Source organism: Diuraphis noxia, unplaced genomic scaffold, assembly GCF_037042655.1.
Source record: "Diuraphis noxia isolate RWA-SAM2 unplaced genomic scaffold, SU_Dnox_SAM2 contig0005, whole genome shotgun sequence".
Lineage (NCBI taxonomy): Eukaryota > Metazoa > Arthropoda > Insecta > Hemiptera > Aphididae > Diuraphis > Diuraphis noxia.
Window position 1 is genome coordinate 14,467,128 of NW_028301715.1, and position 12,628 is coordinate 14,479,755.

General features: G+C 31.1%; 1 protein-coding gene across 1 annotated transcript in view; it reads right to left on the reverse strand.

Moving 5' to 3' along the window:
* Positions 1 to 10,257: 10,257 nt before the first annotated feature.
* LOC107174148 (uncharacterized) overlaps positions 10,258 to 12,628 on the reverse strand; it is a 37,755-nt gene continuing 35,384 nt past the window's right edge. Inside the window, exon 2 of the mRNA XM_015524985.2 lies at positions 10,258 to 11,889. The gene's annotated coding sequence lies outside the window, so the exon portion shown is untranslated. The remainder of the gene's footprint in view (positions 11,890 to 12,628) is intronic.

The following is a 12,628-nucleotide window of genomic DNA, read 5'->3' on the forward strand; positions in this document are numbered from 1 at the left end:
GACGTTACGTGTAATATGTATTATGTACGAGTGCATATACCATATAATGACATAAATAGGTACTTTTTACAACCTTTTTCGTATAATATAATAATGTATAGTATTTAAATAATATCGAGGCCCTTGAGAGTAGTGGAGCACCAAGTGCCTATAAACTCCATACTGCTACAGCTTTTTCTGCGCTCCCATCTTGTTTCTGGAACGCGTGTATCTTATCATCTTGTATGTAATGTATAAAAAAAAATGTCAGTTATAGAGCTTACGATTTGTTGTCAACAATATTTTTAGGTATACAAAAACATTTCTTCAAATTTAAGTGTTACAAAATAATGTTTTGCTCTGCTTGTATATATGTACAACATATTCACCAACCCACTCATTTAATTATTCAATATTCGAGTATATCTGTGCCAAACCATTTCGCTAATCCAAACTTTATAAATATAGTTAAGTGGTTATAATTTTTAAGTTATAACTATTATGGAAATTAACTGTTTTGTTGTTTGTTCAAAAATAGATTATCATAAGTTAAAATTCTCAGAAAAATATTCTGCCTTGATGAATAGGAGAAAAATAATATATTCATATATTATATATTATAATATGCATTTGATGAAGTAAAAAAAAAACCAACACTTTTTTTCTTAAAAAATATCAATTCTTTTTGAGACAAATAAATAAATAATGATGATCGATGATCTTAATATCATAAGCCGTAACCATAACATAATATGACATGCTATACTGCCATAATAGGTATTGGGTATAGGTACATTGTATAACCGGATATGTAATTTGGTAAATTGTAATTTATTTAATACAATGATATATTATTATTTATTATCATTTAACACCAATATGACCACGTATTATAATATGTATAATTGATATTTCAAATTTTCTCGCAGGATTGTTTGTATTTTTATCCTTCGATTCTCTGTATTTTTTTTTGTTTTTTTGTTTTTTTACCATTTTCGAGATCCACGTATGCAAAAAAACAGAGCGTGGGGTTATATTATACATGATGCCAACAGCGAATGTAATCGAAGCGCGTTTGGTCCAACTCACATATATATTATAATATTATGAGCCCCCGCACTGCGTCATCCGGGGCCCATTCGAAGGTCGACCGGTTGAGGTGCTGGACCGCGTATCTGGAATTTACCCGATATTACAAGTGTGTGACTAAATAAATAATAATATGTATATATATATGTGTGTGTGTAATTTATACGAGTTAAAATCAAATATTATATTATAACAGTATAGCCGTGTATAGGTACTTCTTTAGATGGCCCGTTACCCAAATCTCTCTAAAAAAAAAAGTGATGCAACTGCTATACTTAACTATATGTAATAATAATAATATTATATACAAATTTGTAGGTGTAAGTGTTGAAATAATTGTTGAGTACCTACTTGAGTACTCGCCTACGTGTTTTAAATATTTTCTCTAAGTACCTATCCGTATTTAAAATTCAACGACGAATTTTCGAATACTTTTTCTATTTTTAAATTTCAATTATTATTATGTAATACTTACTAATATTATTTACAATGAGAAGACAGAAGAATAACATACCAAAAACGTTTAAGGTGACAAGTATTGGAGTTGCCAAGAAATTAAATATATAAATGGAGATATAAGTCATAATAAAATACTATCCACATAAATATAAAATTTGCCAGAAACTTAATTTTTATTTATAAATAAATAAATAATGAATAATGGTTTGAAATAAATCTATCAGAGGAACACACCCAGCTAAGTAGTAGTAGTGGTAGTATTATAGTACTATAGTACGAACTATAATAAATAATATTTACTATACACAATATAGTATACAAATAATTTCTATCACTCATTGATTTTACAATAAAATTGGAAATACTCAAATACTTTTATGGAGATTTTTTGATTCTTTCTCGAGATTAAAATGTATTGTTTTTTTACGTTTACAGACTCTGCGGAACTTTTGGATAAGGAAAACAGTCGTCTAATTTATAGTTTCACTAAACTCTGTGGGGAAATATTCTCTATGAACAAACGTATTACAAGAAAATTATGGAAAATTACCAAGTAAAATAAGATTTTTAGCTAAGCGACTTTTCATATAAAAATGTGAATACTTGAAAGATATGTTTTTTTTAATCCAAATTGCTTACCTAACCTAACCGCTATAGTGTCAGAAAAAGAAGCGTTTTCAGCCCACGTGGCGAGCGCTCATCTCCGTGACCGATTTTTCGAAGGAAAAGTAAACAAATACACAACAATATTGTAACAGCAGTACATCATAGGCAAACCCGAACCGAAATCAAAGTTGTAGTAGGTATTGTTTAATTGTTATAAGCTTACGACACATATTATACGAATGCTATACGGCCAATTATATATGCAGTTATGCACTCCGTTGTTATGCTATTGCGTTTATGTATATGTATACATTTGATGTGCATATTTCAGTATTTGCCACGGAGATGTCGGAATTACGATATATAAGTTCGTTCGGTCGTCTATTCCCACCATCTCCATCGTCCCACTCCCTAGCGAGCCGTCGGTCAAACGTACGTGACAGGTTTCATTTATTATTATTTATTCGGATTCGAAGTGCCGTGGCCCACCGCGAACAATGTTGTTCGTTTTCTCTTCGATAGACGTCGAAACTCGAATGCGCCACGTGCCGCAACGTCGAACAGTTTTTAAGGGGTGTAATATAGGCAATTATCTCGCCGAGTGTCATATTATGCATAAATAGGTGGGTATTGGATAAATGTGCAGGCCATCATAACGAAACTTTGAAGACATTGTTATATTTTATGTATATATTCCATGAGAAAATTATGAAGAAGAAAAACTATTTATTATTTATTTTTTTGTCAGACAGACGATATAAACAATTGTCCTACTATTACTGTATCTATACTGTTACAATACGTATAATAGAACCCATCACTTAGAAGGATCGTACTTTTTGGTATTCGATTTTTGTTGTTTCTAATAGCATTCTAAATTCTAATTATTACTAATACGGTTTTTGAACTCGTGAAGTTAATAATAAGTAGAACAAACCGGTTATCTTTGCTGGCCTTATATAATTAAAACCAATTGGAAAATTATAATAATTATATATGTAGGTGTATTGTATATAACAACACAATGTAAAAGATATAAAAACTAACACAAAACAAAGCGTTTGGAATATTTTAATAATTACGATTCATATGACCCAACTTCGAATATATAATATTTATATTGATTTAGATATTATATAAAACCGTAAAACACAACAAACTGAGATGTTATCAGTTTTCGAACAATTTCTACAGATTCGTCTTATTCTATTCCATTTAATATCATATACAGTGGACTATTTTTTCTGAAAAGTTTGATGTCCTGATATTTATAATCCGATAATCAAGTAGTTTAACACTGTTATACACCGTCTAAATTTTTTATTAGTTCGCATTAACGTTTGCATAACCTTCGATTTTAAATGTGGGTAAAATATATAACGTTCAAAGTTGAAAAAAATATAATAAATTGAAAATCGAACGTTTATCCGAAAACCCGTTTGTACAAATAGCTACTCGCGGACGGGTGTAAGAAATTTAAAAGTTATCAACTATACTTTTCGTTCTGTATTGTGCATACGCTGTAGTTATGTGCATGCATTTCAATGTTTATGATATATATGGAAATTTGGGGAGGAGGTGATTCTCTAGGCCTCTAGGGTGCTAAGCCTAACCAAGCTAAAGAACACAAACACGTTCCGTACGGGGTCTTATGGACCGTTTTTAGTCGCCTATACCTGGTAAGGAGACACCATGTAGGCGCAATTTTAATAAATAAAAAAAAATCTAAGGGTACTTAAGCTATGCATTTTCTTATTTTGGTTTTTTTTTTTTTTGTAGGAAGAAGTTTTTGATTCATAAACACGAACATTATTTTTAAAATTGGGGGTGCTAATACCCCCTAAGCCTCCCTATTTACGTCCACGAGAGAGTCTCTTCTCGATGCTGTATACATAATATACATATACATATATAGGTTATGTAAGTTCGTGGGCTCTTCAGGATGCAAGTGCATGCGTATACACAGTGACAGTTGCACGCATGCACTTATTTTGCAGTTCGCGTGCAACGCACGTCATGTGCAGCGTATATAGGTACGTATAGCAAAATAATACATCTCGGAAACGGGTTGCGCGTGTCTGTGTCTCTTATTCTGTACACTGTAAAGTGTCGACATCGCACGCGATCACAATAATTATATTATTATGCGCTGATTGATGATATGTATACTGTCCAGATAATCCGACCCGCGGAGAACGCGTCTCGAGCTGCAGCGTAATATCCCTATAGTCTATTGTCCGTAGTATCTTATCATCATAAAATGCATGTCTAGGGGTGTAATCACAGACTATTTGATTTCATATAGTGTATGTGGTACAACTAGATTGTACGACGCGGTTGTCACCCCCAACATATATGATGGATAAAATTGAAAATCATAACTTATAATAATATAATATATAAACGTCAGATCCCTTCCCCCTCGAGAGTTCTGCATGCTCAAAGTTATTGTATATTATACATAGCGCGATCCTGCTCGTCCGTCGATCCTTTCGTTTAATCTGTGACCGATAATGCGTAATTGCCGTCGGCCATTTCTAAAACAAAAATCCGTTTTTGAGTCGGAACAAAAAACAATACACGAACATTTAATCACGGACGTCTCCAATGTGCATATACTTATATATATATATATATATATATATATATATATTTAAATCTGAGAAATTAATTAAAATGATTAAAATGATTTAATCATATCTGCAAACCTATTACGGATACAAAAATAATAAATACAATTTCATAATAATTCATAAAATTCTAGTATGATTGGTGAAAAATTCAATAATATTAATCGAAACTTTGACTGGTTGTCATTTAGTCAATTTTGATTTTAAAGCTATGGTAAAAAGGACCAAATCGACTTTAAAAAATTCGGTCTATCCGAATTCGGTATTCAAAACACCTGTTTCCATTTAAAAAAATGCAAGTTGTATTGCGCATGCGCACACAGATAGATCTAAAAATGTAAAAATCATCAAGAAATGTGTATTTATGTATTCCCTATCGCCTCCCGAAATCCGCATATTAATCCGATGTCACTGGACAGAATTATTTAGTGTTACCTTTAAAAGGAAACACACTGTATATAATATATAGTATATTAGTTTATACGTTTTGCGTATATAGGTATATAAAACGCATCTACTATAATACTTATATTGTATAATATAATAATTATTGAATGCAGTGCGCGTGTTGCGGTTGACCCTCATACAACGCGTAAATAATTAATATTATAATATACAGTTCATTAGTAGGTACTGCGATGTGTATATATATATAATATAATATATGCCAGGCTAGTAAAAAAGCAATATTGTTATTACCCACAGGACGTGCTATTGAATTAATGATGTCCGACCATATTATACACTACACTGCAGTATCATAATATTATTATTATTATCATGATTTATACATAGGTAATATAGTTGAACACGCGCACACATATATTATTATGTTCGAGATTCATCACCTCATCTATTCTAATCGAGCGTCTCCGCAGTATCTTATTGACGTCGCGCGCCTACAGTTCTTTATTATTATTATTGTTATTAATATCACCATTATTCGAATAGGTCCTACAACACTAATGATATTATGAGCCACCTGGTCAGGTCGTCGTTATATTATCGTGTTATTTAACTCGTCATCGCACATGTTACATTTATATTTCACATAATAATATAATAAAGATCACCTTTGGAAGTATTATACGTTAACGTTATAAGCACCGCCGCACCGGGAATAATTCAATATGCAAAAGTCTTTGAAGACGTCATCGATTATTTTCAGATACCCCGCGTTATATATCACTATATTTATATTTTTTTTTTTTACTTCGGAAATTTTGGAATTCAAAAACGTCGATCCAGCAATTACGTATATTGTCCGTAACTATATAATATACCCGGCCGTTTTCGAAAAAAAACCGTAAACGCATATATTGTGCAGTATAAAATATATAATAGTATACCATATATACTACAATAGTGATGAGGTTTAAGGAATACACTGCGTACGAATTGTATAATGTACGACAATGTAATATTTTACGTATCCTTCGCAGGAAGACGACGGGTGGTGGTGGCGGACGAATGATTACAATGTATATATAACCAAAACGACGTACTTATATATACCGTCACGCAACTGCAGGTGTCCCCGGCCATTATATTACCTACACTCGTATTATAATATGTGTGTATGTTGTACGTATATATCGGGATAAATAAAATCTGCTGGCTGATGCATTCCCGGAGCAGCGTGCAAGAAACCCTTTTATCCGGCCCAACATACGTACGTTTTGCCTCTTCAGCGCAGAAAATCCCACAAAGTCTCGTCATGCACCAGCAAATTCTCAATTTGTTGCACACTTTTGCATCATTTCGCATATTAAATATAATATCGTGCTTGTGCAGCACAGTTTGCGGTCGCGTATTTTAAGTATTGGAGGTTTTTTATTTTTGTAATCACTTCTCTCGGAGTCTATTGTCATTAAGAAATATTCTATTATACTAATATGCGTTCGGAACTGCTGCAGGTACGTGTTGCAGTATCTGAGCATTAAAAAATTATATTATCGTAAACAAAACTATTATAGGTATATATTAAACAACGTATATACACTATACCATAGGTACATCGTTCATATACACATAAAATCGAGTACGTAAAAAAATAAAAAATTCGCCGAGTAAAAGTCGTCGAATTCCTGTATACAATGTACAAATTATAATATGATTATCATATAATTATATTATGACGTTATAATTGTTATTGATCTAATAATGCGATTCGGGTATAAGATAATATTTTAGTATATATAAATACCAAACGTATCGACGATTGTAATTTGCATGTATAGTTCACTCGTAACATAATATACCATATATAGTAACATTATAATGTATGTATAATATTGCTAAAGCGCAATAGCTGCAGGTGTACAGCTGCAGCAGTTGTAAAATGCAGTAATATAGTAACACGCTGCTGCAGTGTAAGTCTGACATTTGGCAATAACAATTCGGGGACATTGCGTATTATGGTCCCACACAGGTTTTGTGCTTACACAAGCGTGTATATAGGTAGGTACACGCATTTTGTCTGAACAACGAGTATCTACTGCAGTTAGAAGAGAATAAATATTGTAGTGAAAGAGAAAAAAAATCATAAGCCAATCATAATAATTACATATTGTATTCGATGTGGAGGTAAACCGCACTCGGCCGTAATATCCGAGCCGACAAGCCGAGACACGCGAGAAATGCGTTTATTGTTTATATTATTTTATTGATGAGTAAAGATCACGCAAGTGCCATCGAATGCGATGAACACAGTTAGGTTTCGAACCACATAGATATACTATATATGACATCATATAAACTATATAAATAGTACTTATATATACCTATAGTTATTGCGTTGTACATCTGCAGTGCATATAATATAGGCAATAAACAATTTATGATGTTTAATAATATTTACTATACCTAATAGGAATACTTCTGAGAAATCAATTTAGTGCGTGACAAACTCATACACGAACCTCGTTACCAAAATTACAGAAACTGAAAACGACAAAATCAGTATATGTATATAGTAGTAGCAAAAGGATTTTTGCTTAACATTTTTGAATATTATTATATCGGAAAAGGTAAAATGTTATATTATTACGTTATATATGATCTACATTTTTTGTACGTACGTGCATATCAATAATAATGGGTTACAAAAAACCTCAGCGTGCGTCTCGACCACCGCAAACTCCATCGTGGCAGAGATTCGCAAATAGGTTATACAAAATATTATGTATTTTTTTTTACATATTGTGATCCGCGGTGCATAAGATATTGAGATTTAAATAATTTTACAATTGTATATTCATAACATTATATGTGCTGGTGAATTGAAAAAAAAAATAGATAAATAAATGAAATTAGGTATGGAGGTACATTTTATGTGGCGTTTTTTGCAGTAATTTGCATTGCACCTACCTATAACAAAAGAAAGAAAAGAAGAAAACTGCAGAAATTAAATAATTTTAGAGTTTGATTGCAGTTCACTTCTGGCGATTACTATACTGGGCGACATGACGTGTTGGCATGTAACATTCAAATGAACCAAAGTTTTTTTTTCGGCAAATCGAAGATACATTTTTCTATTAAAACCCTGAAATGAGCCTTTTCATTATTGCAGATCTACGCTGAAAATCATTGCAGGATTATGTGTATTTATTATTGGCTCAAGAAGAATCTGACGATTGGTGTAAGTCAATTTATTCTGATTTGAACACCAAAAGTATATATGCATAATAAGGTACATAACACGTTTTTCAACCTTTTTTCCGCTACCTATATACCGAATTTCTTCGATAGAAATAATTTTCAGGAAAAAATAACTACCGCAAGTGGTTTTTTGTTTTACCTGTTTAAAACTGGTTTGCTTTAAATTTCGATTTGAATCTACGACAAAAAATATATAACTTCGCGGCACGCACTACACCCCTAGCTGTATAGTATACGTTTACATTTTATGCTTTATAAAAACTAATTCTCGAGATTATTATTTTTCCCATGATTAATTGATATTCATTTTGCATTCCGTCCAAACCGAAACTGCAGTACGAAACACGCACAACCTAACCTATATGTTATTGTTTCGGCCTATGATAATAATTATTGTGTACATATATAGTTTGAGACGTTTAAGTCTCCCGTTTGAGACGTGTTTAACGTTTAAGTTTCTCCGCGAGCCGTTTGCAGTGCTCCTTATTATTAGGCCGACATTCTCGCGGCGTAAAAATGTATTATTATGTCGCATCAATTATATAATATCAGCTGCCTAGTAAGTGTTATGTAAAATTTTTTATAATATATATTTTGCCGATTCAACCTAGTTATTTCGTTTCACAGCTGATGGTTTAAGTTTAAATTTAACTCGTAAAGTTTTTTTTTTCTTATTCCAGTCGTATTGCAGACGTGTGCAGGTTTTGTATACAATGCTCGTTATTATATATTGTCTGGACATTATTGTTATTTATAAAACCGATTTGAGCCCTAAAAGACTCGAACGAAACGAAATATTAAATGATCAACTAGCTAGCTATACCGAGAATGATTTTTATATTTTGCAACACATGACGGTATATGTATAATCACGTGTGCTGCAATATTAAGGACATCACAATTGATTCTATATCAATTATTCCATACTTTTTATACTCACCAATAATATAATATATATATGTATATATATATAGGTAATTAACTTGCAGTCACATGTTATGGTCCGTTCGGTTTTTAGGTAGCATCTATATGCACGTTTCGTAATAATTCACATACATACGTATATATATATATAAGGTAACAAGCCGTAAATGGTATTTACGTATTCGTCGTGCCCAATTATATTAGTGAATTGCATTATTTTTAATACGCAGGCACATAGTAAATATATACGTAGGTTATATACATATACAGCAGATATACATATATACGTCAAACATGTTCGGCGCTTACCTGCAGTCACCATCATCATCATGTTCCCCGCCTTTTTATAATATAATAAATGTATAAAAATTCTGATGTTTGGAACTTCTAGTTTACCCAAAATGTCCGCAAGAATACTTGAATTCTTTATACCATTTAAGCTGCAGTGCCATGTGACGGTGAAAACTTATTTTTTCAAATTTGAATCACTCTTTTATCATCGAAGGAAATTTACGAAATTGGGATGGTGAGCGTCATATGTATATGATTAGTGCATCTCTGGAATTTTTTTATTAAAAATTAGACTATATACACTATATAACTAGTACATAATATACGTACATAGGCGCAAATAGGGGGGGGGCTAGGGGGCATTAGCACCCTCAAATAATGATCGTGCTTATCGCTTATTATGTATCAAAAACTTCTTCTTTCAAAAAAAAAAAAAAACAAACTAAAATGACAAAATGCATAGCATAAGAACCCTTAGTTTTTTTTTTATTGAAATTGCACCTATGTATGTATACGTATTTACTGTGTATAAATACTTTTTGATTTCACACTTTTTTTTTATCAACTTGTAATAATTTTCCTTATAAAATTGAAAACCAAATACCATATAAGAAAGATGTCAGTGAAAAATTGTATAATATTTTATTTAACATATTTTTAATAACAGCATTTCTATATTAAGTCATACACAATGATGATAATAATAATAATAATAATATTAATCAATAAAATTCTATAATAGAAAATAATACCATTCTTTGTATAAGCATAAAAATGGCACGCTATCCCTACTCGTTACATCAGTCGTCGATTCAATAATAATAATAATAATAATAATAATAATTTATATTTATGTGCAGTAGGTACGACCGGCTATTAACGCTCATTTTCGTTTCAACCGCGGAGACTTAAACAGCCACACGAAAATATCGTTTTACAAATTATAGGCAAATAACGATATTCTCGGTTTCGTTTTTAAGTGCGACCGTCCGTGGTAAATGTTACGACGAATGCTTTTTTTTTTCAGTCGATCATTTTACCACGTCGTCGTTTGGAAATATTAAATAATCTCTTATGGTCCACATACCTACTGGTGTTAGGGTAAATGCCAAGAGATATTTTTTAAATGTTTTTTTTTTTAACAAATAAAAATAAGTATTCACCGGGTCCATACTTTACATAATATGCGTTTTAATGTCATTACATTGTACCTACATATAATATTAGCATTGATTATAGAATATTCTATAATCAATGATATTAGCCACAAACGATTATTATTGAATTAAGTAATTATTATCTCTCAACGTGTACACTGTACATATAATATATATATATATATATATATATATATATATGACGTATTAACACGTCAAATCAATAATTATTGTTAAAAAAAAAAAAGTAGTAATAATAAAAATTAAAAAATAAGAAGATTATTGAGCAAAATCGTATTTAAATAAAATATCTATTTTTTAATACGTGTCATAATAATGTTATTATAATATCTACAAAAGAAAATGTTGTACACCAGAGCAAGAAAAATTATGTACGGGCATTAGCTGTAATAAGACAATAAAACACGTGTCGGACAAACAAAACGTACCTATATAGCTATTACAAATTTTCCTTTTTTTTTTTCTGCTATCCAACACACTATAATTTCATAACAAATAATACAATACAAGTCGTGTCAGACATTATTTCGTATATACATAAAAAAAAAAAAATAATAATAATAATAATTAAGTATATATTATTTAACGTAAAACTGAAATATTATGGTGTCGGGTCGAGTTCATATTTTGTGTAATACACGTAAGACCTTCTCTCTGATAAAAAAAACCATGAAAAAAGCCAATACAATGACATACACATACGATCGTATATATAGGTAGTATTTTTTTTATGACACGAGTGGGCTACCAACGAGTATTTCGTAACGGCGACCAAACAAAATGCCTGTGAGTTCACTCACTATACATAAATTAATATAACATGTACAACATGACGATAGTCGTATATTCAAGGTGTATTTTTTTTTTTTTTTTTTATCGTTTCTATAAATAAAATAATATAGGTAATAATAATCTTACTACGCTAAAATGAATTAAAAATAATTAATAACATATTAAAAAGAAAAAAAACTGTTCTGTTCTTGTCTGCAGGAGTATATAATAATAGTCGTGTAGAGTAATATAATATAATATGTGTTGTATGTCCGCTCGGCCAATTCTCTCGTCAAAGAAAACTGAAACAAAAAAAAAAAAAAAATATTAAATTAAATTAAAAACCATTAATTGTGATATTTTCATTAATCGGTATGGCGGTCGGAGACCAATTAGCGTGCATTGTTTTGGGCGTCGACGGTATTGTTATTTTACTTTTTAATGTTAAGCAATACGAATTAATTATAATGTGAGAACGTTCCCAAACAATTATCTCCCTTTTTCGGATACTGAAAACCTCACAAGCACAAATAATGTAAAAAAAGTTTAACGAGCATTATATTATAATATACTTTAGGCACCTATAATACGGCTGTATACTATAAATTAAAATACTCCATTATAATATTATAAGCTCGTATACAGCGAATGCAATGTAGGTATATCAGCTGTCCTCGCCGACACACGCGTCGACGTGTATACAGAACGATTATAATTTTTTTACAGCAAGAAATCGTCATATCGACATTTTCGTTTCTGGTAATATTTAAAACGCAGTAGCTGGTACTATGTCAACATTTAAGTTAATATGTTATAAATAATACGCTGCGGTAATAATTGTATTCTGCACAAGCGCACAATATCGTTTGTTGCTGAACTACTATACGTAAATTAACTCGTGATTTTTAAACGCCAAAACCTTTTCCAAAATGGGAACCCAGCGAAACAATCGATCCTTTTATAAAGAAAAAAAAACTATACTCGTTCAATATTCACTTTATTCAGGTTCTATATACTATTACTAAGGAAGTGTATTCGTAA